The 24,739-nt window shown below is 45.3% G+C and overlaps 1 long non-coding RNA gene across 1 annotated transcript; it reads right to left on the bottom strand.

Annotated features, from left to right (window-relative positions):
• Positions 1–13,324: 13,324 nt before the first annotated feature.
• Positions 13,325–17,066, bottom strand: LOC125625644 (uncharacterized). Its single transcript, XR_007353612.2, has 3 exons — positions 16,906–17,066; positions 15,047–15,181; positions 13,325–14,810 (listed from the first exon to the last, which is right to left on the bottom strand). It is a non-coding gene; the product is annotated as an uncharacterized LOC125625644 (long non-coding RNA).
• Between the last annotated feature and the right edge of the window lie 7,673 nt (positions 17,067–24,739).

Raw genomic sequence — 24,739 nt, 5'->3', positions numbered from 1 at the left:
TTTTGCTCTCTCCAATAGGACCTTGTGACTTTAGACTCCCTTGTAAACATTTAAAATTAGACCAAAGGTCTTTTTCTTCTTTTTTCCATTTGTTTTGTCCCTCAAAAATATTTTTTTAAATGTTGCAAACTCTGACAGATTTTCAACCTTCCAGGAGTACCGGACGGCTGGGATCTAGCTCTGGGAACCCCCTTTACAGACTTATTATCAGAGCCAATTCAGAAGGATTATATGGTTTTGTTTCGTGTTCATTCCCTTTCCTGGCTGGCTTGCCTGACCACAGGGCTTGCCTTGTCTGTAGACACACAAACATCACCCGGGATTGCTTAGACTAGAGCCTCCCCGTAAAACTCTTGTTTTAATCTTTCGTTAATGGGTCACTTTAACCCATTACAACCCCCTTCCCTTCTCTCTCACCCCCCTTTTCGAGTGGGCTGTTTGATTTTTTTGGTGGAGCCAGGTGAAAACAACAAACCCCAGCGAGATCAACAGGCTGGAAGACTAGAATGAACCCACCAACCAGCCGAGTCCATTTCAGAGCCAAGGATTGGGAGCAAATGACCCCCCCACCCCCGGGCCACCTGCTTCCACTTCTGGCCGCTCCCAGCACAGCCAGATAGTGCAGTGATTCTGTGTGGATGCATCGGGGAGGGGGTCGAGCCAGACCCCCCCCCCCGCTAAGTTCACCCCTGTTTTGTTATCACCGTGCGCCAAGAGCATCTTCCTTCCCTGCTCTGGAGCTGGGGGGGTTTCTAGAAAGAAAAAACGCCCACCCAGCTTGTGACGGGGGCTGCCTTCATTCGGTGCAGCCTATTACCCCCTCCCTCCCCCCAAAGCCGGTCTATTTGATTGTTGCAGGGCAAACGAAGGGATGGAAATATTCAGCCCCTGCAGAAGCCTTGCGACAGGGGAAGCAGAGTTTATGGGAAGGGAGCTTATGTTCGGATGGGCTGGTTTGGAAAGGAGCCCCCCTTGCCAAATAAGACCTTTAGCAGTCTCCCATCTCGCTGTATTTGATTTCCTCGTCCAGATCGCTCTCTCACACACACCTGGAATTCACAGCACTAAGTACCGGCTCACGGGTTTCTTCCTGGGTTACGTGATCCGAGTTTTGTTTTAGACAGGTACCGATAACGCCCAAGGACGGCGGGTGGGGATGGAGAAGCTAAAAGCTCCCCTCCAGGTTGTGGCAACAGAAACATTAGCTCTGTCGGCTCTTCTCCAAGGGAGTGAGAGTTTTAATTTGATGCAGCAGCAGCAGTGGGATGGGACATGGCTAAAAACCAGGTCTCCCCATCGCCTGCAAGCCAGGAAAGGAGAGGGAAGAGATCAGTCCAGATTTGACCCTTTTCATTTTCAGGATTTCCTCTGCAGGGGGGTTTCAGGAGTTCAAGTTGCCTTGAAAGGAAGCTGAACTTCACCGATGGTTTTGTAGTTGGCAGGATTGTGCAAATCTCCCCTCGATTCCTCGTTGTTAGTTAAAAGGTCTTTTCGAGTGGAGAAATGATCAAATCTAGCCGTGTTTTCACACTGAGGTTTCCCCCCAGGAAACAAACAACGGACACAAAGGCACAAACTCCCCTTCAAACAGCAACACCACCGAAAAACACAAAACAAACCGATTAAACCCCCATCCAACCCCCCACCTGTAAAACAACGCAGACAGCCCAAACAGCGGCAAAGAAACCTCCCCAGCATCACACGAGAACAGAAGCAAACCACACAAATCTCCGAAACAGACCAAATCAGTCCTGGGGGGGATCCAACAAACGCCAGAACTTGCAGGGAAACACCAACAACCCAGCCCAAAAGAGAAGGACCAGCCAGCCAGTCTTCTTAGAAGACCTAAGGCCTATAGCTCGGCTGCCATCAAAGAGGAAATCACATGATTTACAAACGAAACAAACATCCCCTGCCTGGAATGTTTGCAACCCCAAATATTGCAGCCTGCACAAATGGCTTGTGAAAGTGACTAGAAACAAACGTGAAATGGACACAATTGCTTTCCATTGCTTAAACCCAGAGGAATAGAAAGAAACTCAAAAGCAAACAGGGCATTTTTTAAAAGAAAAAAAGCTTTCAGTTTCACTATTTGTGATTCTGAGTGAGGCGGAGAAGAACCCTTAAACTGGGATTTTAAAAATAGAAACGTCCCTTTTAAAGAGTCCTCCCTCTAAAGATGCCTCGATTAAAATCTGGGGATACGTCACGCCTTCTCCTTATCACTTGGGAGGGGAGGGTTCAGGGAATCTGCTCTGGATAAGTTTCACTGGCACTTTTAATATGGCTTTCAAAGGTTGTCCAAATCTATGCCTAATTCCTCTCCTGAGAAGTTTATCTTTTGGTGAAGCGTGGCCAGAGAAGATTCAAATCTTGAACTGAAATGGCGCCGGTAAAATAACAGGCTAATGTCAATATTTATTTCGTTTTTCATTATTGAAAAGTAAATATTTTATTTTTTAACATGTTTAGGTGAGCCCATGGGTAGAAAGCAAATTGAACGGATACTCCCTTCCCTTCGCAGGCCAGACTGTTGGGTATTTCTTCTGTTGGCTTGTATGGGTAATTTAATGGAACATATATTTCTTTCCCATTCTCTCGCTTTTAAAATAAGCATTTTACACAGTGGATTTTTCTCCCTAATGTTTACACGGCACTGGCCACCAGGGGGCGCTAGAATAGAAGATTCAACCTGGTCCTTTCTCAGTCTTATTACATTTGTCTAATTATCCCTCCATCCCCTGTCTACTATATCTACCCATCCCTCTACCCAGCCATCCATCCCTCTACCCCTGTAATCTCCTTCTCTGACAACTGGCATGGCAACACCTTCATGGTGCTTCAGAAATGCAGGCCTTCTACCTCCCTCTCGCAGTCAGAAGGGTTGACACCTGCCCGGATCTACCTGGCCATCCTCCTTTGACTTCAGTAGATTTTGCAAACTGCAAACAGCTCGTTGCTGCACGGAATAAGACATCAGGGGTTGCTTGTTGGCAAGAGAGAGAAAAGCCGGGGAAGGGTCTGCAGGGGGGTGGATAAAGCGTAGGGATGATTCATGAAAGCCTGATTTAGCAGGTGAGATATTTTCCATCATAAATAGGGCCCGATCAGCTCGGTGCGTGGTTTCTGGGCCTTCCTGGGAGCTGAGGTTCTTTCTCCGCATTGAAATTAGGTGTTTCCTAGCTTGTCCCTCCTTCAGAAAAGTTTTCCCAGTGCTCCCAGGTCAGCCTGTCATCCTCACGGTTTTACCACAGCTTCCCTGGATTTTCTCTGACCTGTAGCATGGAGGCCTGTTCTGATGTCCTTGTACAGCTCCGTGTCCTAAACTAGCCTCAACTGGTGCATGGAGCTAGGTTAATTTGGCACCTGGCTGCGACATCTTTGAGCTCCTGTTACTGATTTGGATTCCTCGGGATTAAAATAAATAAAAAGGGCCCCATTTTCAGCTGGGGTAAATTGGTACAGTTTGGTTGACTTCAGGGGAGTTATGCCAGTAAATTCCTGCACCAGTGTAACTGGGGACCGAGTCTGACCCTCAGTGTATCACAACACATTTCCAGGTGTGGGACCAAATTCTGATCTCAGTGACTCCGGGGTAGGCCCAAAGAGTGAAATCCTTAGCTTCTGTAGATTGACATAACTCCAGAGAGTAACTCTTCGGAAGTCAACAGATGCTGAACATGTGAACAACTGGAAGACTTTAAAAGACACTTTTAAAAATGGAGCGATAATGTTGTTTGTATTACAGGGCCACATTGTGCTAGACACCTAGTGAGAGACAGTCTGTGCCCTAAAGAGACCACGCAAAGGGTGGGGGAGGAAACAAGAGAGGAAATAACTTGCCCCAGGTCAGGCAGTAGATCAGTGGCAGAGCAGACTGGGAATAAAATCTGGATTTTCAGACTCTCACTCTCACGGAATTCTGCACCACTGCACATGTGTAGAATTAATGTCCCCTGCAGATTTCTTTGCTTCCCTGCAGAAAAATGACTTTCTGATGGAGAAGCAAAGGGAAGCCACAAAAGCGGTCATGTGACCCTCCCCAGCAGTATATTTCAGGTACCCAGGGCAGCCAGCAGAGAGGTAAATCATTGTGGGACAGGGGGCAGGATTGGGAAAGACCCGGCTGGTGGTTCCTACCCTGCCCTGGCCTCAGCTGCTAGTCCTAGCTGGGCTGGGGAGGATGGGACTTTCTCTTCTCCTGCATGGCATCCAGGGCTGGGTCAGACTCACCCCCAGATTTCTCCCCAGGCTGCAGGAAGCTCTGCATACTCCCCACCCTCTGCTTCCTGCACCCATCACTTCTCAGGTGCAGGGGGAGGGATCACTGTATGGGACCTGCTTCCCTATCTACCCAATGCCCATGCAGCCAGACCCCCTCATATCCAGACCCTGCTGCTGAGCCTCACCCTCCCTCCCTGCACCCAGAACCCCTCCTGCTGAGCCCCAAGCAGCTGCACCTGTATTCCCACACCACTGAGTCCCCCCACTCCCCCAGCATCTGGATCCCCATACTGAACCTCCCAGAACCCCTTGCTGAGCTCTATTTTCCCCCCTCCCAAGACGTCCCCGCCTCTGCTGAGCTCCAGCCATCTTCACCTGGATCCCCTTGCAGAGTCCCATTACCCTTGCACCCAAATACCCCACAAATCCCTATGCATCCAGATCTCCCTCCCACACACACACACCTGGATCCCCCACTGAACTACTTGCACCCCGATTGCCCCACACAGAACCTTCTCAACCCACATCTGGATCTCCCCACACGGATCCTGCTTTGCTGAGCCTGCCTGCCCACACCTGGTGCACCTGGCACAGAGAGCGGCGGGGTTCTGGGGTATTTCTGGGGCAGGCCAGGTCCTTGCTCTGTGTCAGGTGCAGCCTCACCACTAAGTCTGTGTCCTAGGGGGGGAGCTGCAGAGGGATCTCCCACCTTTGTGCAGCCAATGGCCTATGCTCCCCAATGCCATGTTGGCGTCACCACATTTATTTGACAAGATGTGCAGAATTTTAAAATACTGTGAGCAGAATTTTTATTTTTTTGGTGCAGAATGCCCTCAGGAGTATCTAGTGTACTGCCCCAGTAAGCTACGGGGAATTGGGAGGCTGGCTGTGCTAGTAGATGCTGTGTGGTCTGCAGGTCATGGCCCTGCTCTGTGCCTCAGTTTCCCTATCTGTTCAACCGGGGTCTTGCTTTTCTAAAGCTCTTTGTAGGTGTAAAGTATTCCATTGCTGTTATTCGCACAACCCTGTCTCTGGCATTTCCCAGCTTGACTTTTGCTTGAGGAAGGTTTCTTGCTATGAAATGTAGACTAGAAGATACCACAAAGGATTAAAAATCACAGATCATCTTCATTTGCTGATGGTAAGTGCAGGAGTGGCATTCATTGTACTCAGCCTGTGTGATGTCCATGTCGCAGAGAGGGAGGCTTCCTGGCCTTCCTGTGGCTGTCATACACTATACATTTGCAGTTGCACTAACTCAGATATGCATACCCACCCATCCCTGCACCCGCATCCAGAGACACGCACACATCTATAGGTCAGGCAGGCACCAACATCTGTAGATACAACCTCTCGGCTAGAGATGTGCATGTACAAACAGACACACCCCCTGCTATACATACGTCTAGAGATGTGTACACGCCAGGAGTTCTCAACCCACAGCCCGGGGGCCTCTTGTGGCCCAATCAGCACACAGTTGCAGCCCACGTGACATCCTCAGGGCCGTACGGGTAGTGTGTATATTGTGTGGATGTGGCCCCCATAACAGAGAGAGCTGCCTATGTGGCCAGCAACGGTAAAGAGGTTGAGAACCACTGGCTCACACACACACATGCTGACATACACACATCTAGAGATGGGCACCTATTCAGAAACCCACACCTACCAAGGCCGGCGCATATATCCACGAGAGACACTTGTATCCATCCAGAGAGACACACTCCTATTCAGACACACACATACAATCCCAGACAGACAAAGGCATATCCAAACTCTCACAAACAGACCCAAATATACATCTCCACACACACACACTTACAAACACTTTATGTGTGTGTCTCTCTGCTTACTGAGTATTTATTTTACAGAAGACCATGCTCTGGCTTTGAAGTAGATTTAAACAACAAAAAAAAGTGTTATACCCCATATAAATCTTTAATCAGAACATATTTTTCCCCCTCCGAGTTTGCACGGTGGTATACAATCGGAACGCAAATCAAAAGGAAGCATAGTCAATTATTCATTTGGAATCTATTTCTGCTTTTGCTACAGAGGAGATTCGGCTGCCTAGTTCTGGGGTGCTGGGCTGTTAGTGCCATTTAATATTCATTCTAATATGTTGAGTTATATCCCCAGCGTCAAGAGCTTGCATGGCTGCCTGCAGCCTCCTGTTTATCCATCTTTAGGGCTCTCAGGTATTTCTCCACTGATAGTTATAAATCCTTCAGAGGGGCGAGGAACGGGTTACTAAAAGAGCGCCAGATCTTCAGCTGGTTAAATTGGTGCAGTTCCATTGAAGTAAATGGACATTATCTTTCTTTACCCTAGACCCCTTTACACCACTGAGACAATGTAAAGGGGACTTAAAGTGGGTGCTGCTGTAACTTGCTCCTACTTTAACACCTCTTTACACCCCCAGAATCCTGTAAAGGGGTCTTAGTCTGACTGAGAAGCTAGTCCAATGGAACTACACCGCTTTACACCAACTGAGGATATGACCCTATTGACTGTTGGCTATTCCTTACAAGATATTGTCATGCCTCTCGATCTTGAGACCTCCCTTTACCCACCTACACAAGCTATTTATAAAACACCCCCTTGGAATATACAGCAGACACAAGCCCCGTGTCTTTCCTATGAAATATCACATTATGTCGTTTGCTTTGTGTTTTGCTGCTAACACAACACAGAGGCATTTGGAAAAGCTAAACATTTAGGCCGGATTTCCAACGCTGTTCAGAGCAAGGCACTGGGTATATTTTATTGTTTGTGTTTTTATGACTGTAGGAGGAATACGGGGGTCCCTAGAGATAAATGTCCCACACAGTGAATTAGTCTCAGGATAAAGTGGAATCCTATAGTCCGTGTCAAACTCAACAGATCAAACTGTGAAATAAATTTCCAACAGCAAAAATATACAGTTCTGGCCCTTTCTTTTAACGGCCTTCCGCCCATTCTTTCGTCCCTTGAAATCTAAAGTAGTGAAGGATTTCATTGAAAATAATGGATCATTTTCCCATTTATGCATGATTCAGGGATTAATAAACTAATCCCATCAAAGGACATCTGCTTATATTGTTCCTTGTCAGTGAAAGTAAATAGACCCTTTTAGTCTTTAGACCTAAACTCCTCTGAGGTTATTGTGCTAGGGGAACCTCCTACAAAACCGTGGCTTTCTATTTCACTCCTGCTGCGACTAACCCTGGAGGGAGAAAAACAAACTTTGCTGGTCCCTGGACATAAAGGTTATTCGCTAGAATGGAGAAGGGTTTTATGGGAGGCTGGGTAAGTTTAGAGACCAATCCTCCCCTAAGGTTAGGACACAAGAGGAGGTTGTGTCCTGGGCAGACCTTTGAGTGTATTGTCCTTCATCTATATAAGATTTCCCCTTTCAGAAGATTGATACGGTCCCTTCGTGCCCCTGTGACTAAAGGCTTGTCCTCTGTCCCCATCAAAAACTGCCTTATTTACGATGGGTTTCTTATCTCTGTGTTTGGGGGTGGGGGAGAAGTAGATTCCTTTACAGCAGAGTCTGATCCAAAGCTTGTTGGAGCCTATCTAGGAATTGCTGCTTTTGAAATATCTTGGAGTCCAGTGGCACCTTGATGCCTCATTGTTCTTGTGGATACAGACTAACACGGCTACCGCCTGATACTTGAAATATCTTAACTTAGTGAGCCAGATCCTTGGCGAGTGTGAACTACTGTCACGATACTGAAGTCAATGCAGGATCTGCCCCATTGTTGTGAATAACTGCAAGCATTCTGTGGTAGGGACTGTGTCCCATTGTGTGCGTAGACAGTACCTACCACAATGAAGTTCCTGTATCAGGGGACTGGAGGACATAAATAATGGACATAAATAACAATGATCATATGAGGTCAAGAGGCTTGGAAAATAAGTGTGTTCTTCTTAGCGGGGAGTGATAATAACAACTTAGCTCTTATGTAGGGTGATTCATCAATAGACCTCAAAGTGCTTTACAAAGGAGGTCTGCCTTACTATTGCTATTTTACAGATGGGGAAACTGAGGCATTGGGCATGGTAGTGACTTGCCCAGTGGTCTATGATGATGCTAATAGCTTGTGCCGCTATGCAGCCTTCTGTGAGGGGATATTAAAGCCCTTAGCAAATATAAATGAATTCACCTTTCCCCTGTGACCTATGTTTGGATCATTTCCATTTTACAAATGGAGTCTCTCTCTCTATTATGTAGTTATACGCCCCCTGGCATGAGCACCTCACAGTCTTTAAAGGACTGACTCTCATAACACCACGGTGAGGCAGGGCAGAGCTATTATCCCCATTGTACAGATGGGGAAACCGAGGCACTGAGCCTCACCAGCTTGTCTAAAGTCACACAGGAAGCCTGTAGCACACTAAGGGCCTGAATGTGGGTTTCCCAAGTCCTAGGCTACCGCCTGAACCCTTAGATCTTCCTTCTCCTCAGACAGAGAGAGAGAGACTGAAACTTGCTCAAGGTAACACAACAAATCTGTGGCAGAATCCAGAAACAACTCCTCCAACCCCCTCTCGCGCTTCTGTGCAGGTGTGATTAAATAAGCCTTGGGCTGTGGCCGTTACGTGCAATTGGAAGTCTCCTTTATTGTACACATTTTATGCATTCTAAGATTCAATTTTACCCGGGAAGTGGAATAAGCAATGTTTTTTTTAAGGCGTCCTCATCATCTACCAAATTTGGGGGTAATGAAGGGATAATGCCTTTGTTGCTTTGGAAAGGTTCCTTGCAGGCTACAGACAAAAACCAGGGAGGTTATAGTCTCAGACAAAGAGAGTTTCAAATAGACTACCAATAATAACACGCATATACTGCTAGTATTAGTTATGATAGCATCTGGAGGCCCAGTCTGAAACCAGGCTTCTATTGTTATATATATAGACCACCTCTGCCCTTAATTACCCCAGGGAAAGCTTGCATCCAAGTTTTAGCCCATCTATAGTCAGCTAAATTCACCCCACTAAGGCTCAGTATCCTTCAGTTCTTGCAGGTCGATATCCAGGTCGATATATACTGTGCCTAAACGTGTGTGAATAAAGAACCCATTGAAAGCAAAGGCTGCTGCTATTGAAGTTGGTGGGAGATTAAAAGGAACTAGAGAGAACTAAATGGTCACAATTGTCCCTACCTCCTATAGCTCAAAGAGGAGAATATTTGAAAATGCAGGTTATCCCGTAAATACACAGATATGGATTTTTTTTTTAAACCAGCGTATTAATATCAGGCCATGTGCATGCAGGCCCCTTTTGATAACACAGACCATTCTCCAGCTGAGCAGTTAACGTCTGACCAAAGCCCGTTGGACTCCATGGCACTTTCCATTGACTTTGGGGGGCCTTGGGATCATGTCCTTAGCTTCTGAGTCCAGTTTGGGGCACTAGGGGAATGCACCTGAGTGACTTTCAGTGGGATTTCGCCTGGTGTAAGGCCCAGATCCTCTGATGTATTTAGGTGCCTGGCTGAATGGGAATTAAGTATCTAAACTTCTGATGATTGGAGCCTAAATCACGTTTGGAAACAGGATCTAGATGCCCAAGTCACTTTGGTGCATTTGGACCTTTTGCCCCTTAGGGCCGTTGGTGGGTGGGATGAGCCCCGTCATGGTTACAAACTGGTATGAAATCGAGAAGTTGGGGAAGAATATGAAGCCACATTTGATCTTAACCCATTTCATATAACCCAGTAAACTCCTCCTTGGTTCCTAAGGAATTCTGTCTACATAGAACCAAGGGCAGCAGCTCATGGCCCCAACTTAGCGAGGTACTTGAATATGTGTCTAGCTTTAAGCGCACCTGCACTCCCATGGGATTACTTTCATGCTCCAAGTTAAGCGTGTGCATAAGGCCCTTACTGAATTAGGGTTTATGTTGTTAAGGGCTGGCCTGTAACATTTCAGTTAACAACATTCATCGATCCAGCTTAAGCTCTCACATGAATTCTCTGGGTGTGGGGTTTTCCTTGCTGCCATCATATAAAGTGATAGTTTAGTTTCAGAGAAACAAATAAAATCTTGCTTCTTGACTGTAAGACTAGTTTTTAACACCTAAAATGCCCAGATAGAAAACAGTAAGATTAAGAGGAACTCTACATCTTAATTAAATTCAGAGAGCTGCACTGATTTCTTATTTAATTATTATTATTTCTGTTTCACATTCTACAGTGAACCGTATTGCATAATATAGGGAGTAGATTTCATATAGCTAAATTTATTTTAAATTCACTTTGGGCCCAATCTTGGAAAGTCTATTGTCTTCAATGTGACCAGTAATGCATTTAGAGTTGATCACATGCACAAATCTTTACAATTTTGGGGCCACAGAAATTTGTCATAAGGGTGTTATAAGCAAGACATGTTTGAATATCCTACACAGTAGCATTACATATGGTAAGCATATAATATAAAGTAATATGTGTATATAAAATGTACACATATTCATATCTAGAATGCATGTGTTTATATCATTTACACACACACACACACATAGATGAATTTGTGGGTAGGTAGCTTATATGTGTAAATGATATAAACACATGTTCATGTATAAAATCTTCCTGCTAATACACTTGTTAAAAGAGTCTATGACCCTGATCTTGCAGATATCTACCTGTGTGTAATTAAATATGTATGTGGGCTTGTGTATAGTGTATATTTGTGTGTGTGTGTGTATTCATACACACACATACATACTCAGACATCTGATGCTCAATCAGACATATGTGTGTCTTGCTTATAATATACTTGCTAAAAATTCCCATATGTGTAGAAACTGACATAGGTACTCTATGTAAAATGTCTGCATATATTTCTTGTTTACTCTTTTCTCTTTTTTTTTATTATTAATACATAATAAATGGGCTCGATCCTGTAGTTATTTAGATCAATCTCCCAGGAACTGCCTTGACATAGTGCCTTTAAGTAGATGTCAGCATTTCCCTTTAAACAATTAATATTTGTGACTTTAAAAAGTCCAATTTCTTGCAAAGGATCTTTCTGAAAAGATCATTATGGAACTGACCCTGAAGGGGGTGGGGGATGAGCAAGCAGGTTTACAACAATCCTCCTTGAGTTGGAAGAGAACAGTTCTGAGTATAAGATGAGTATGCTCTTTCGGAAAAGCGACAACTTGTGTTGTGAACACGGTTTTCTCCCTTAGCCTGGCCGGCACCGAAGCTGAGAGATGGTTCCTAGAACCGGTGGAAAGTTCTCAGGCGAACTGATCAAATAAGCCCTAAGGAATCTATGTTGAGATCAACTTTAAACAAATATTTTCTTTTTTACTTTTTTTTTCTACTAGTGGTTCTAAAAATCCCATCTCAGGTGAAAGGTTTCGACTTTCAGCGGAGTGTAGCCTTTTGAAAAGCAGGGGTTTTGTTTGTTTGTTTTTTAAAGGACGAAATAAAGGATTTGCAAGAGCATGAACTGGCCGGCAGAAGTGTCGATTCCACTGTGCGGCTTTTAGTTCTTGAACCAAGCTGGGGGCTTGCAACAGCCGCTCCTTTGCCTTGCTTCTTACCACCACCCAGCGTCCTGAGTCTAACCCTGCCTGGAGATTCAGACGGGACGAATAGTTAGAGCAACACATCAGACCCAGAGCCCTGCAGATCTTTGCACCAGAGCTGAAGTGTAACGGTAGCTCTTATTCCACTTTAAAATCCCTGTGGGGGGAGTTAGTCTACATCGCTCAGACCCCGTCTAGATGAATCTAGCCAGGACGGTCTCCCTTCTTTAAGGCTTCCCTGTGTTTGATGTCAAAAGAATTTGTTTCCAGCCTTTCTGAATGTTGCCTCTGGGTAGCTCGAAGCTTGTCTCTCTCACCTCTCCCACCTCGTCTCTCTCCAAACTTCGGGGTTACACATAACCCCACGCACAGGGATATAGTTAGCAAAATCCTTCCACTGCCGTTGTACAAGAGACTCGATGCTTTTGTCGAGTGGAGGGCTAAGGTATAAACTGGAGGGTGGGAGGGGTTAGAAGGGACATTGCACTGAAGTGACTTTCTGCATTTGTGAGCTTCCTTTTAACGGTGGTTTCCGAGGGGCAGCCCCGTCAGTCTGTATCGGCAAAAAGAACAGGGGGACACCTTAGCGCCTAACCTATTTATTTGAGCATAAGCTTTCGGGAGCTACAGTGAGTATGCATCCGATGAAGTGAGCGGTAGCTCCCGAAAGCTTATGCTGGAAGAAGTGGGCTAATCTCTAAGGTGCCACCAGTCCTCCTGTTCTTTTAAAGAATCTCGCTTGTTGCAAGCGAAGGGGTGTATTTTCTTCGGGGCGCCGCAGCCAGCCTCGGTTTTCTTTTGGGGGAGCTGGCTCGTCTTTCTATAGCATCTTCCTTTTTGTCACCACCGGTTAAAACGTTGACTCTGTTTTCTGATGCGCCTGGAAGACAGACCGAAGAGCTCTTCCCGGCAGAGAGTGATTTCGGTTGGCCGACAACAGGCTGGCTTTAAAATCAAAATAATTGCAAGGCACGGACTGCGTTTTGAATAAAAACCTCATTTCCAGGTGCCACTCTGATAGGGGGGTTGGTTGGTTGGTTGTTTTTAGTCCACAGTATCTTAGTTCCACCATTTTAAAAAACGAAACGTGTGTGTGACTGTAACGTGCATGGCTGCATCAAAATCCACTCAATCTGGAAAAAATCCTGCAAATATTAGAACTTTATTTTTAAAAAACCCCAACACCTCTTCTCTGAAAGTACTTCTTCCCCAGCCAGGTACAAGAATGAACACAGCAGGTGCAGTATTGGAAAACAGAAGAGTGGAACGGCTGGCGACAGCGGTAAGAAATCCTAGTGCAGAAATTATAGCTGGGTGTATGAAACACACAGACCTGGACCCTGGACCCATGATCAGACGATAGAAGCAGATCATTCATCTGTGCTAGACACTGTGTTATGCAATATGTAATGTGCTATTCCATATACTTAACATGCATAAATATTAGATGCTGTTTCATGTAATATATACAGAATGATGTCTATTGACTATATATTTGGCGTATCTCTAATCGTGTATTGAATACTAGGCACAATATTCCATATTATAATACACAATATCAAATAACACGAAGAAGCTAATATTCTATAATAAATTGCTTGTGTATTTCATAGATACATAGTGCTCATATAATATGTGTCTATAACAGGCATCTAATTTCGATGTATAATATTTAAAAGCTTTTGAAGCTCTTTAGAATATTAAATAGCTAAAAACTATTATGCATAATATATAAATATGCTCTTTGCATTCAGTTACCAAAGGAGAAATTGCTTTTTTTCCCCCTATAAACTTAAACTATTGAGGAAGATTTTTTTTTTAAAAAAAAATATCTCAGCAGCGATTTTACATCTTCACCTTCGTTTCTGCCTTAAAAACCAAGAACAACTTTCTCTCCTTCCCTGGGAGTTTTGGCTGTAGGGCCCGATCCCTGTAGAATGCAGGATCGGGCCCCAAGAGGAACCTGTTCAGGTGACACACGTCGATTGTGTGGGCGCCCCCGGTGCAGGAGTGAAGGCGGTAAAGAAATCCAGTGTAAACTCGAGGTAAAGAAACCCGAGCAAACCCCACCCGCTCCCATTCCCTTCCAGAGCAGGTTCGCTTGGCCAGATTGTTGCCCCTTTCGAAGCAGGCGAAAAGAGGCCAGGAGGGTGTGTGTGTGGACTTTATGAAGCGGGGGGATTCATTCTGGTTCCCCTGTGCCAACCGCTAACCCTGTACCATCACCCCGTAGCCTGTTGCATCTCACTGCGGAGATGTCCTCCGAAGTGACCTTTTGCAACCTCGCTGAGGAAATCCCATCAATTGTGGGTGTGTGCGCGCAAATGTTTGTTTTTGCTTTGCCACGGTTGTTGGCCGGCTGCATAACCCCAGCGCTGGGTTGATTCTGATTCTCACACTCACACACCCCAAAGCACTTTTCAGCCACGTGCAAGCCCTAAGATGCAGAGGAGCGACTTTCTCCCCGCGCACCACAAGCGAGAGCAAGGTGTGGGAATAGGACGGGCGATCTGACGCATATTTCAGTGTAACCCCTGGTCTCTGCTCGGGCATTCTCCCCTCTCCTCCGTTTTGTGTCTCTGACGCTATCTGACCGGTCCGCCCAAGTGTCTCCAGGTGACTGGCTCTGTGCAAATGGGAGCTGAGTTAAAATGTCCCACAGTTCCAGGGGGGAGGAGAAGCCATTTTGTGGGCTCCTAATGCCACGCCAAGGTCGGAGATGGAGCCAGATCATTCCATAGCAAGAGAAGTGCTCCCCCCCCCCCCAAAAAAAGAAACCCTAAAGAAGTCTGTCTTCAGATGGAGCAGTTTCCTTGTGCTAAATTCCTGCCCGCACCCCATTTGCAGCAAGTCAAGTGATGCTCAACTTTTGCATCCTACAGCCAAGGGATTCTCGTCTGTTGCCTCCAGACCTTGGGGCGGAATTCTGGCTAATCAACGTGCGCCGCTGAAATTTAGATTAGGGTTTTTCTCCCCCCCGATCAGGGTAGGAAAAAGATTCTTAGCATACCACGAGGTGGTTAAAGTCCTTCGATTTCGTTTCTTTTTTTTAAAGAACATTTTTCCCTCTGCAAGAAAGAAAGAGACTAAAGTTTAGGGAACCAATTCCGAAAAAAAATCCAGAATGGCTGCATTGTTTCAAAGAAACAATTCATTTGACAAAGTACAGTATCTCTTTGAGGTACCTGCACTATCTGACCGGTTTATAAAGAGCCGCGTTTCTCCTGATCTGTGGGTTTTGTTTAAATCTCTTCCCCCCCCACACCCACACACACTGTGATGATTAACAAGAAAAGAATTGCACCTTTAAGCAGAACAAGGTGCTGTGCCGGGCGATTTTAGTGCTCGCCAGACTCGAGGGAATTGGTCAGCTGGGTCTTCTGGAGTGTGGCTGTAGGAATCGGGACCAAGCAAAGAAAGAAACTGACGACACCGCGCACTGAATTGAAACGAGGAGAACAAATCATTAAAAGAAGCAGAGGATTTAAAAAAAAACCAATTTTCCTTTCAGTAAAACTAAGTAAAAAAATTATTGAAGATGCAAAAGCTGATGCATCTCTCTCTCTCTCTCTCTCTCTCTCACACACACACACACACACAAACACACACATATACTTCATGTGATGTGTGTGTTTATCCATATGTGAGCAATATATACTCTGTGTGTGTGTACAATATGTCTGTGTTTATCTCCTTTGGGGGGTATGTGCAAACATAACTATCTGTACCAAGATATATACATCGGAAAATATATCTATCTCCTGTGAGTGTAGACGTGTGTGTGTGTATCTGTGTATACCCCTAGAGAGAGAGACGTGTGTCTGGATATGCTTCTCTGGTTTAATAAGATGCGATCTCTTAATACTAAAAAATAAACGTCTTTTTGACACCATCAGATAGGACAGGCATATTTATGTCATGTGTATGTGTGTTTATTACATGCAATGTGCACCTCTGGGCACTTACAGCGTATTACATATTTTACATTATCACATGCCTATAGCTAATAGCATATGTAATAACAGAATATAAGCAGGTTCTGTATCTTAAAGAATTGCACGCAGCCAATCGTGCCCAAGATGAGCTGATTATGTTAGGAAGTAGTTGAAAAAGCGAGAACTGGATGGTCCTAAGTGGCATATTTGAATTTTAACTTCACTAAAGGAAGAAAAGCTGAATCAAGAGGAAGGGGGAGATATCAATTCTTCAGCGTTTTTGGCTTTCTGCTTGTGTCTTTTTTTTTTCTCTTTAAAAGAGGGATAGAAAATAGATTTCAGACTCAAGGCAAGGATGCGAAATGGATGTTGCCAAAGCACGACCGCTATCAGGAGAAATAACACGTCCAAGCAGAACAGCCGTCCGTGTTGTCTAGTCCTGATATTGTACCAATAGTCACAGATACAAATGTCCCACCGCTGCCTTCGCGCTTGCAAAGTTCAATCAGGGGGAAAGAAAAATACAGTGGCTCAATCCAGCAAGGTCATATTGGTTATTGGAGAGCACCATACAGTCTGGCCATCTTTTGTGTTGCCTACCAAAACAATCCCAAGTTTGAACCCCCCATTGTCTCCCCCACCCAGCTCAGGGTGCAGGAGGAACGAACCAAACTCCTCGCGGCGCAGCTGGGTCCCTTCGAATCCACGCTGAGCAGCCAGAGGCAACTGGGGGGGGGGGGTGTGTGTGAAAAACCGGCTCTAAGCAAGTGTCTCTTTAAAGAGGTCTAAAGCCACCTTACCAAAGTGAAGGACGGGGGAGAGCAGAGGCTCCAGGGCGGGGTTTCAGCAGGGCTTAGCTCCGAAATGCAAGGGGCTGGTTTCAGCACCCAAGGGAGCAAGCAGAAGGGGAGTAGGTAGGTGCTCAGCCCTTTCAAGCCGCTTCATTTAGGCGCCTAAACAGAAGCTAAGCCCTTTTGACTGGGTCATCTAGTCTGCTAAAGGGACCCCCCACCCTGCCCCCAAAGACCCTAGGTTCCATAAGGGACTCCATGAGTAACTTTCTCATGCGGAAGCATTCCCAGGCCAAATTAGGGCCACATTTCCCCCAACACTGAGAGATTGTTCTAACCTTTACCAGCCCTCTTTTTTCTAACGCTTTCCACCCCCCACCCCACGCCCCGCCTTGCAACTACTTTCAGCGCAATGGGGCTAGAAAGGATTTTCTCACCCTTCCCTCCTTGTCCTTGCTCATGGTGGGACAGTCCATCAGCAGGCCTGGGAATACGTGTTCCTGCAATAGGCTTTCAGTCGCTCCCTCATTTTAGAGGGCACACCTAAGACTGCAGTCGTGTTACTTGTGTGTGGTGTCTACCACGCTATAGGCGTGATGTCCGGCATGTGTTTTCTGCAGTTACGCCTCCATCCGAGCCCTGTGGAATCAGTGGAAATCAGAGGGCTGGAAGGGCGTGTATAATCGCTACATATGTGTGGACTTATATACACACACATTACACATTTATTCCTACTATATATACACCTATGTGTGTTCCTAAATACACTACATATATTCTGCCACATAGAAATGTGTGTGTACTTACACCCCTCCCCCCAGAAAGCTAGTTATGCTTTTTATGTGCACAAAACATGCTGCCTATTATGTAGATACCTTCGCTACACAAAACACACACATTTACATACATAGAGGCTGTATTTTAATGACGTAGGTGTATATAAGTGTGGGGGGGGGGCGGGTGCAGTGGGTCGGTGTACACAAACACACACCCATCCATCCCTCTAGAGAGATCTATGCATGTGTGTGTGTATTATATAAAAAGTGAGATAGAGATGCAAAATTTTATATCTAACATCTGTGTCTACATCTATCTATATAGAGATACAGATGTTATATCAAATTTGCATCTCTATCTAGCTTTTATAGATGGATGTATTTATATAAATATTATATGTTTATATACAGATCATGGGACTGTGGCTCACTTTTTAAGGTCCCTTTACGACGCTAAAACGGGGTAAAGGATCTTTAGTGTAACCGAGAATAAGGCCCTACAGCCAGCTGTCTGTGTTTGTGCCTTTAGCTAGCGGTGTATTAACAGATCTGTTCAATGAGCAGTGGCATGTTACATTTTAATACAGTGGATTATAATTGGACCACACTAGAAGGGTAACAGTCTACGGAATAGACTCCGAATCAAGCCAAAGCTTCCATGCATTTAACACATGCAGTTGTGTTAGTCATATTTTAATGACTATTTACCCTGCAGAGGCAGCCCGGTAAGGAGACTGCATTGTCCCCCAGTAAAATACGGGTCCCTTTTTGACTAGGGGAAAGTTACCAAGTTAAAGCTCTCACTGTCTAATCTGATACACAGCAATTGTTTTTAAGGGCAATCAGGACATGGACGTGAATTCTTTACCGTCAGCGATTCCCTGTCAATAAATAGAGGGCTGCCCAGCATTGGCCCTGCTGCGATTTTTCAGAGGATCTGGGGGCAGGGGAAACCCAGGCCTGGTTTCAGACGGGCACAGGCCTTCTCACGCTCCCCACCCCATATGCTTCAGCGTGTGGGGATGGAACTTTTGCAGCATGCGTTTGGGATAGTCAGATTATCTATCTATCTATCTATCTATCTATCTATCTATCTATCTATCTATCTATCTATCTATCTATCTATCTATGCCCATACACCCCCATCTATCTATCTATCTATCTATCTATCTATCTATCTATCTATCTATGCCCATACACCCCCATCTATCTATCTATCTATCTATCTATCTATCTATCTATCTATCTATCTATCTATCTATCCCCATACACCCCCATCTATCTATCTATCTATCTATCTATCTATCTATCTATCTATCTATCTATCTATCTATCTATGCCCATACACCCCCATCTATCTATCTATCTATCTATCTATCTATCTATCTATCTATCTATCTATCTATGCCCATACACCCCCATCTATCTATCTATCTATCTATCTATCTATCTATCCCCATACACCCCCATCTATCTAATGTGGTGTGATATGTATGTGTACATACCACAGAGTTATATATTTGTAACCAATATAAGCTATAGGACTATAGGAGTCCAATGATAAACCACAAAGCAATATTACATATTACTGTAGGAGAACACCTCTATAGAAGTCAATATGTTACGTTAGCTACAGATTTATAATCTTGTATGAACACCTTCCTGTACCTAGCTTTAGCTATTGTGCTGGAATATAGTTTATAAACCACTCCGGTTTTTGTATGCTCTGGGATAATAACTATTGCTGATTAATGTGTCTGTGTATCCATTCATTTATAACAACTGTATAGTTTCTAAAAAGTGAAAATGTCTATTTTCCTTTGCTGCTCTGTCGTTTAAATGACTAAACCTTTGGTTTGGTTTGTTTTAAAGATATAATATCAGGTGAGCATAAAACTCCCCAAATATTTCCAAAGGTAAAATAAAGAAACAAAACAAATCTAGATTTACAAATGAAGCTGAAATCTCCAAAGTCTGACGGTTTTCTTTGCAGGAACTGTCTTTATAAACAAACAAAACCAGCCCCGTAGAATAAAGCAAAGACAAGAAACTGGCTGTGCCGGGTTGCAGATCAATCCCCACCCCGGGAGAGCGGTGCCAACATATGATCGTCGTGTAAAGGCAGAAGTCATCACTAATTTTAATTGCTACTTGGGAGTATGGAAGAAATTAAAATCCATTTATTTAGCATAATCTGGTCAAAGAAGCAACCTCCCTCCCTAAAATTCAATCAAATGGCACAGTGGCCTAACAAAGCTGGATTGCTTTGTGCAGGAAAGTAAGTGTGTGTGTGTGTGTGTGTGATACGTTGTTGAGAATTTGCCAGAAAAAAACGATCGTTGCATATTGCCAAACTCAGTTGCACATGGGCTTTGCAAAAACAAATGGACAAACCCCCAGATCAAAATATGAAATATGTTTCCCTTATAAAAAAGGAAGTGAAATTTCCAGTTTGGAAAAGAATCCCAGAATCGATCTCCTTTAAGGGGATGTCCCATTTCTGTCCATTCACTCTAAGTTAAAAAAACAACAACACACAAACAAACAAGAATGTAGCTCAAGAAGCAATTGGGAAAAGACATAATCTGTTCCACCTGTCTGATGGAATATCGAGAGAGAACATATTACCCTGAGACCTGTTTTCATAGACCTGTTCTGTGGGGACTTTACCTTGCACCTCTGAGCTTTTTAAAGACCTGCCGTTATATTTGTCAACTGTAAACCAGTGGCATCCACAGTTCTCTGAAATTTACGTTGATCTGGGAGGGTGAGATATGCAAGTGGGTAAGGGACTCCAAATAAGGGAAGTCAAATATATTATTCACGTCCTAGCATTGTTGCACGACATGTCATCCCTTATGTGGAGTTAACCTGATGTTCGATTTGTGCTTTTGAGCTGACTGTACCACGTTAGATTCCCTGGTTGCTTCTCCCCTCTCCCGGCAAAATATGAAATTATTTATTGGTAGGAATCGATTCCTGTTTTCCTTTGATTTTCAGGATTTACAGTTCTCCTCCAAAAACATTAACCCAGGTGGGGAAGAACATTTTATTAGGAGTTAGCCATTGCTGTTCTTTAAATGAGATGTGATTTGGGGTTTGTTTGTGTGTGGGGGATCCAAATTCAGATTTAATCCATGGACGGGGGGAGGAAGCCAACATACAGTGGATTGTACTTGAATACATTGACACAGCAGTAATAGAAATCTGGGCTAGGCTACCAATCTTTTCCTCCCCATTACACTCTTATGCTGCAAATATATCTACTCACCTTCGATCCCTGTCCAGCCAGTGCCACGGGGACTTGCTGCTAATCTACCCTTATTAAGCAACAAAATCCTGATCCTTTAATAAGCAATCAAATGACCCCTGCTGATAAGATTGCAGGTAACTCTTCGGGGCAATGGCATGCCCAGGAAAGCACACTGAGGGAAGGTGTCTGTACACCCGGAAGGTAAAGGCGTAGTGGTTTGGATTTGTCAAAGAAGCTTGCAGTTGCCTCGAGTCTAATGAAATGGGGGTAAACACTGTCCATGAAGCAGGGTCATCGCATGAACATTCCCTGCCAAGTCTCCCGGGGAGCTAGCCAGGAGGAGACACTGCAGGCTGAGTTTTGTTTATTTCAGACCCTCTCGGAGCTGGGCTCCCGCGATTTTATTTAAGGAGGGTTTTTTGTTTTTTAATTTTATTTTGCAGTGTCCCAAACTGCGGATTGGGGCTGCCTGCCGGGTCGGTGCGTCTGTCTGGGGCTGCAGCAAATCGATGCAACATCACGACGTGGTTATCCCCTGCTTCTTTGCTGCTCTGTCTATTTCACATGGATACCAAACCTCCCCCCCCCACCCCCCCGGGACCTAGGACAGGCAGCGTGGCACCGTTAACTTCTGCCTAATTAGGGGACTACTCAAATAACTCCGTTTAGTGACCCAAAGGATAGCTCCCCCTGCCCTCCCGGACAACGCTCCCGATTTTCCAGCAAGCCCCACTTTGGGCAGTTAAAACCCCGCTGGCTTGTTAAACCGGAGAGCAATCCGCTCCGAATTTAACTGCTTCCTGTTAAAACCAGCAAAAAGCCCTCCAATGCGTTTCTCTCTCCCCTTTCCCTCCCCCCACGTTTCAACTCAGCAGCCGTGCTGTCGTTTTGTGGCATTGCTAAGAGACGCAGCTCGAATTCATCCTGCTCGCCTCCACGGCTGCGGAGCTTGGGTGCCATATTTGCATATATGGTAATGAGCTCCTAATTGCCAGGCTGATGGGCTTTGCTGATCGATTGCTATAAATACACAGGTTAAGAAAGCTTTGCAATATTGCTCCCCTTTCCCCCCTCCCTTCAAAATATCCTTGCAATGTACTAGTTTGAGCTCTCAACATTTGCATATCATCTTTTTTAAATATAATACGTATACTTTACGTATAGGCTACGTGGAAGTCTCCTTTTGCGGCTCCTATATATCCTTACGCCTCGCATTTCTTCCCCCCCCCCCCACACACTTTTTTTTCCCCCTTGTCAATTCCATCTTCAGGTTCCCTCCTTGAAGACTTTTTTTTCCCCTCCTCCAAGGATTAAAGGAAGAGGAGAGAGAGCAAGGACAGCGAAGCAGAAAAGATGCAGAAACCAATTTCTTGTCTAGCTCTATCCAAACAAGAAGATTGAGGCGAAGATTCCTTCCCCATCTGTGCAGCAAAAAGCGAGGGGCTTGGAGGCAGACCCACGAGGTAAGCATCAAAACGAGGACCTGGAATTTTTTTTGTTTTGTTTTGTTTTAAAAGATTCCAATGCTTACGTTCCCCCTTCTTCATCAGAGCCACAGAGGTGGGGGGAAGGGGGAGGGGAACAGGGAGGAAGAAGTTAGATGTCTTTTTTTCTCCCCTGCTTTGGGGGCTGGATCCAGTAGGTATCACCCCTGGCACAGGGGTGGTGCTGGTGTCGTTTTTAAAATCAAATTAAAAATATCTGGCCAGATCTATCCGCGTGCTTAGCCCAGGAATTGAGATGGGAAGCTTCCCCATTCATGGGGATCAAAGAACACCCCTCAATTCCTTGAACCCCATTTGCATCGCAAGGGAGAATTTGTCTGTGTGTGTGTGTGTGTATGAAAAGCGAGCAATCAGGAGGTGTCTCTTTTTAATTATAATTACCCCCCCTCTTCGCTTCCTTTCTGCTAATGAGCAATTTTGGGGGGGGGGGAAAGAGGGGGGGAAGCCAGACTCACGTGATGTTGGGGGGAAGGCGGGTTTAAATCAAGTCCCATAGAGTGAAAACAATATGAGATTTGCCAGAACAAAAGGCTTGCAGGCTTTGGTTGCTGAACACGTCGGAGGCCAGACAAGCCGCTCAATTATTGGAGTTGGTGAGAAAATAATAATAATTAATAATAATTAATAATAGAGGTAAAAGAAGAAGCAGGGGGTGGGGAGGAGGTTAGAGCATTTCTCTCTCTCAGAGCCTCTTCAGTGGAGGCAGTGAAGCAGAGGTCACCAAGGCGAAGTGCAAAGTGTGTTGTGGGGATGCAGATTTTGCAGGACAGGCAGCTTGCTTTGCAAACACAATGCGGTGTGATGGGGCCGGCTGGAAGATGGACTGAGGCGCAAATCGTATCATACTTTGTGTTTAAATCCAGCGATCGGTGTTTTAAGTGTGTGAGAGAGACATGGGAAAATAGGAGTCACCCCCAAGAGAGGAAGGCGGGGGAAAAAATCCAGCTCTTCCAAATCATGTTGCAAGAGGCAGGAAGGTGGCATCTTTACCTCTCACTGTGGGGGAATAAGAGAAGGAAAGTGAAATGAACACAGCATCATCCCAGAGGGGCCAGGGCAGCGTGCTTAATGCGGATATTTATTTTAAAAGCATCAGGAAACAAAGCCAAAAACTTTGAGGGTGTGTGCGGAGGGGGGGGGGGCATTATAAGCAGCCTGAAGGCATGCCTGGTGATTGAACGGCTGCTGCTGGGAGAGGGGTGAGGTGGAATTATGCCTGTCTTCAAAATTGTAGTTTAAATACATTTGTTTTAGCAGTCTCCCAAGGGAGGGTGTGTTCTAGTTGTGGGACAAAAGTTAGGCTTGGGAGGGGGGGCAGGGCTGGGTTGTCTGCGAGGGCTCTGTGACAATGAACTTGAGACAGGGCTCATCAGCATGCAAGAGGGTCTCTCTCAAGTTCAGGGCGCCCTGAGTTCCCATGCGTGCTCGGATAAAAAGTGAATTCATTATGCATTTTCTACGGGCCGTTAGATCCTGCTGCCTTCCAGCGGGAGCCGGGGAGTCTGCCCTGGAAACCAGACATGATATAAAACAACAACACAAAACCAGAACAAATAAAAACAAATCAGGACCTTCGCCAGCCGGTCATTTATGGACACTGGGCAAAAGCCTCCTCTTCCCATCAGAGGGAAAATCAAACCTCTGATTCCTCCCTACAGTTTGAGAGTGTAGCTTTACACACACACACACACACACACACACACACACACACCCCTAGATTCAAAGTTTTGCAAAACCAGGGGGTACGTAACCTTCCCCCTCCCCATCCCAGTCTAGACTTTCATTCTAGTGTTTCCTTTTCCTTTATTCAAAGCAACTTGTTCGAGATGTGATTATTATGGTAATTTCGACTCTCTCCCCCCCCCCCCACTCCTTCCCCCACTTCTTTTAAAGACCTCCAGTCTGGAAAGCTCAACTTGGGGGCTTGACAACCGACTATTTCATTTCCACGGTCTTGAGGCTGACCCAGACGAATTCCTAGACTTGAAGAGGCTTGGGGGTGAGGGACAGGGGCGGGGGCTTGTGGAGAAGATGGCTTTAAGGTTATTGGACACGCTGAAAGAGGCATCACCCCCACTTCAAGGTCCCCCCCACCCTTTTTTTTTTTTTAAAAAAGCCCTGCCACCAGAATGTTTGCCATTCATGTGGATCTCTTCATATTCTCTTGAGCCTAGTGGGGCAGAAAGAGGGGAGAATGGGAATGGCTGGATCATTCTGGGGTGTCTGGGAAGATTTCCCCTTTGTCTTTAGATCAAAAGATAGGCATGGAATAGCCTGGATCCTGCAACAGCGCTAACTCCCTGTACTTGAAATAAACCCCAGCGGCATCATTGATCTGTTTCTCCCCATTCATTTTTGATCAGGATATTTTTTTTTTTGTTAAGGTTGGGGTGGATTTTTTTTTTGCGGGGGAGGGGAGCTGGCTCTTTGCAAGATTTGTTACCTGGGTAAAGCCCCGCGTTCTTTTCCAGGAAGAGGGTGGGAGGAGGGGGGAGAGGCAGGAAAAAAAATCCTGAATGGGTAGACCGCAGCTACGTCACCCCGAGCTCCAACCAGCCATCCACAAGTGGGTAGGATGCAGGAGGGACAGGCTCATTCTAGGTACATCTGGTGGGCTGCAGACTTTGGCACGGAACCTCCTTGGCAAGCTAAGGGTAAGTGCTAATTATTATTTGCAATCAAAAGGGGAAAGGGGGGGGGACTGGCTAGGGCGCCGCGTTGCAACGGAGCCTGGCGT

The sequence above is a fragment of the Caretta caretta genome, chromosome 24, assembly GCF_965140235.1.
Source record: "Caretta caretta isolate rCarCar2 chromosome 24, rCarCar1.hap1, whole genome shotgun sequence".
Classification (NCBI taxonomy): Eukaryota; Metazoa; Chordata; order Testudines; family Cheloniidae; genus Caretta; species Caretta caretta.
This window is presented reverse-complemented; position numbering and strand designations above follow the sequence as displayed.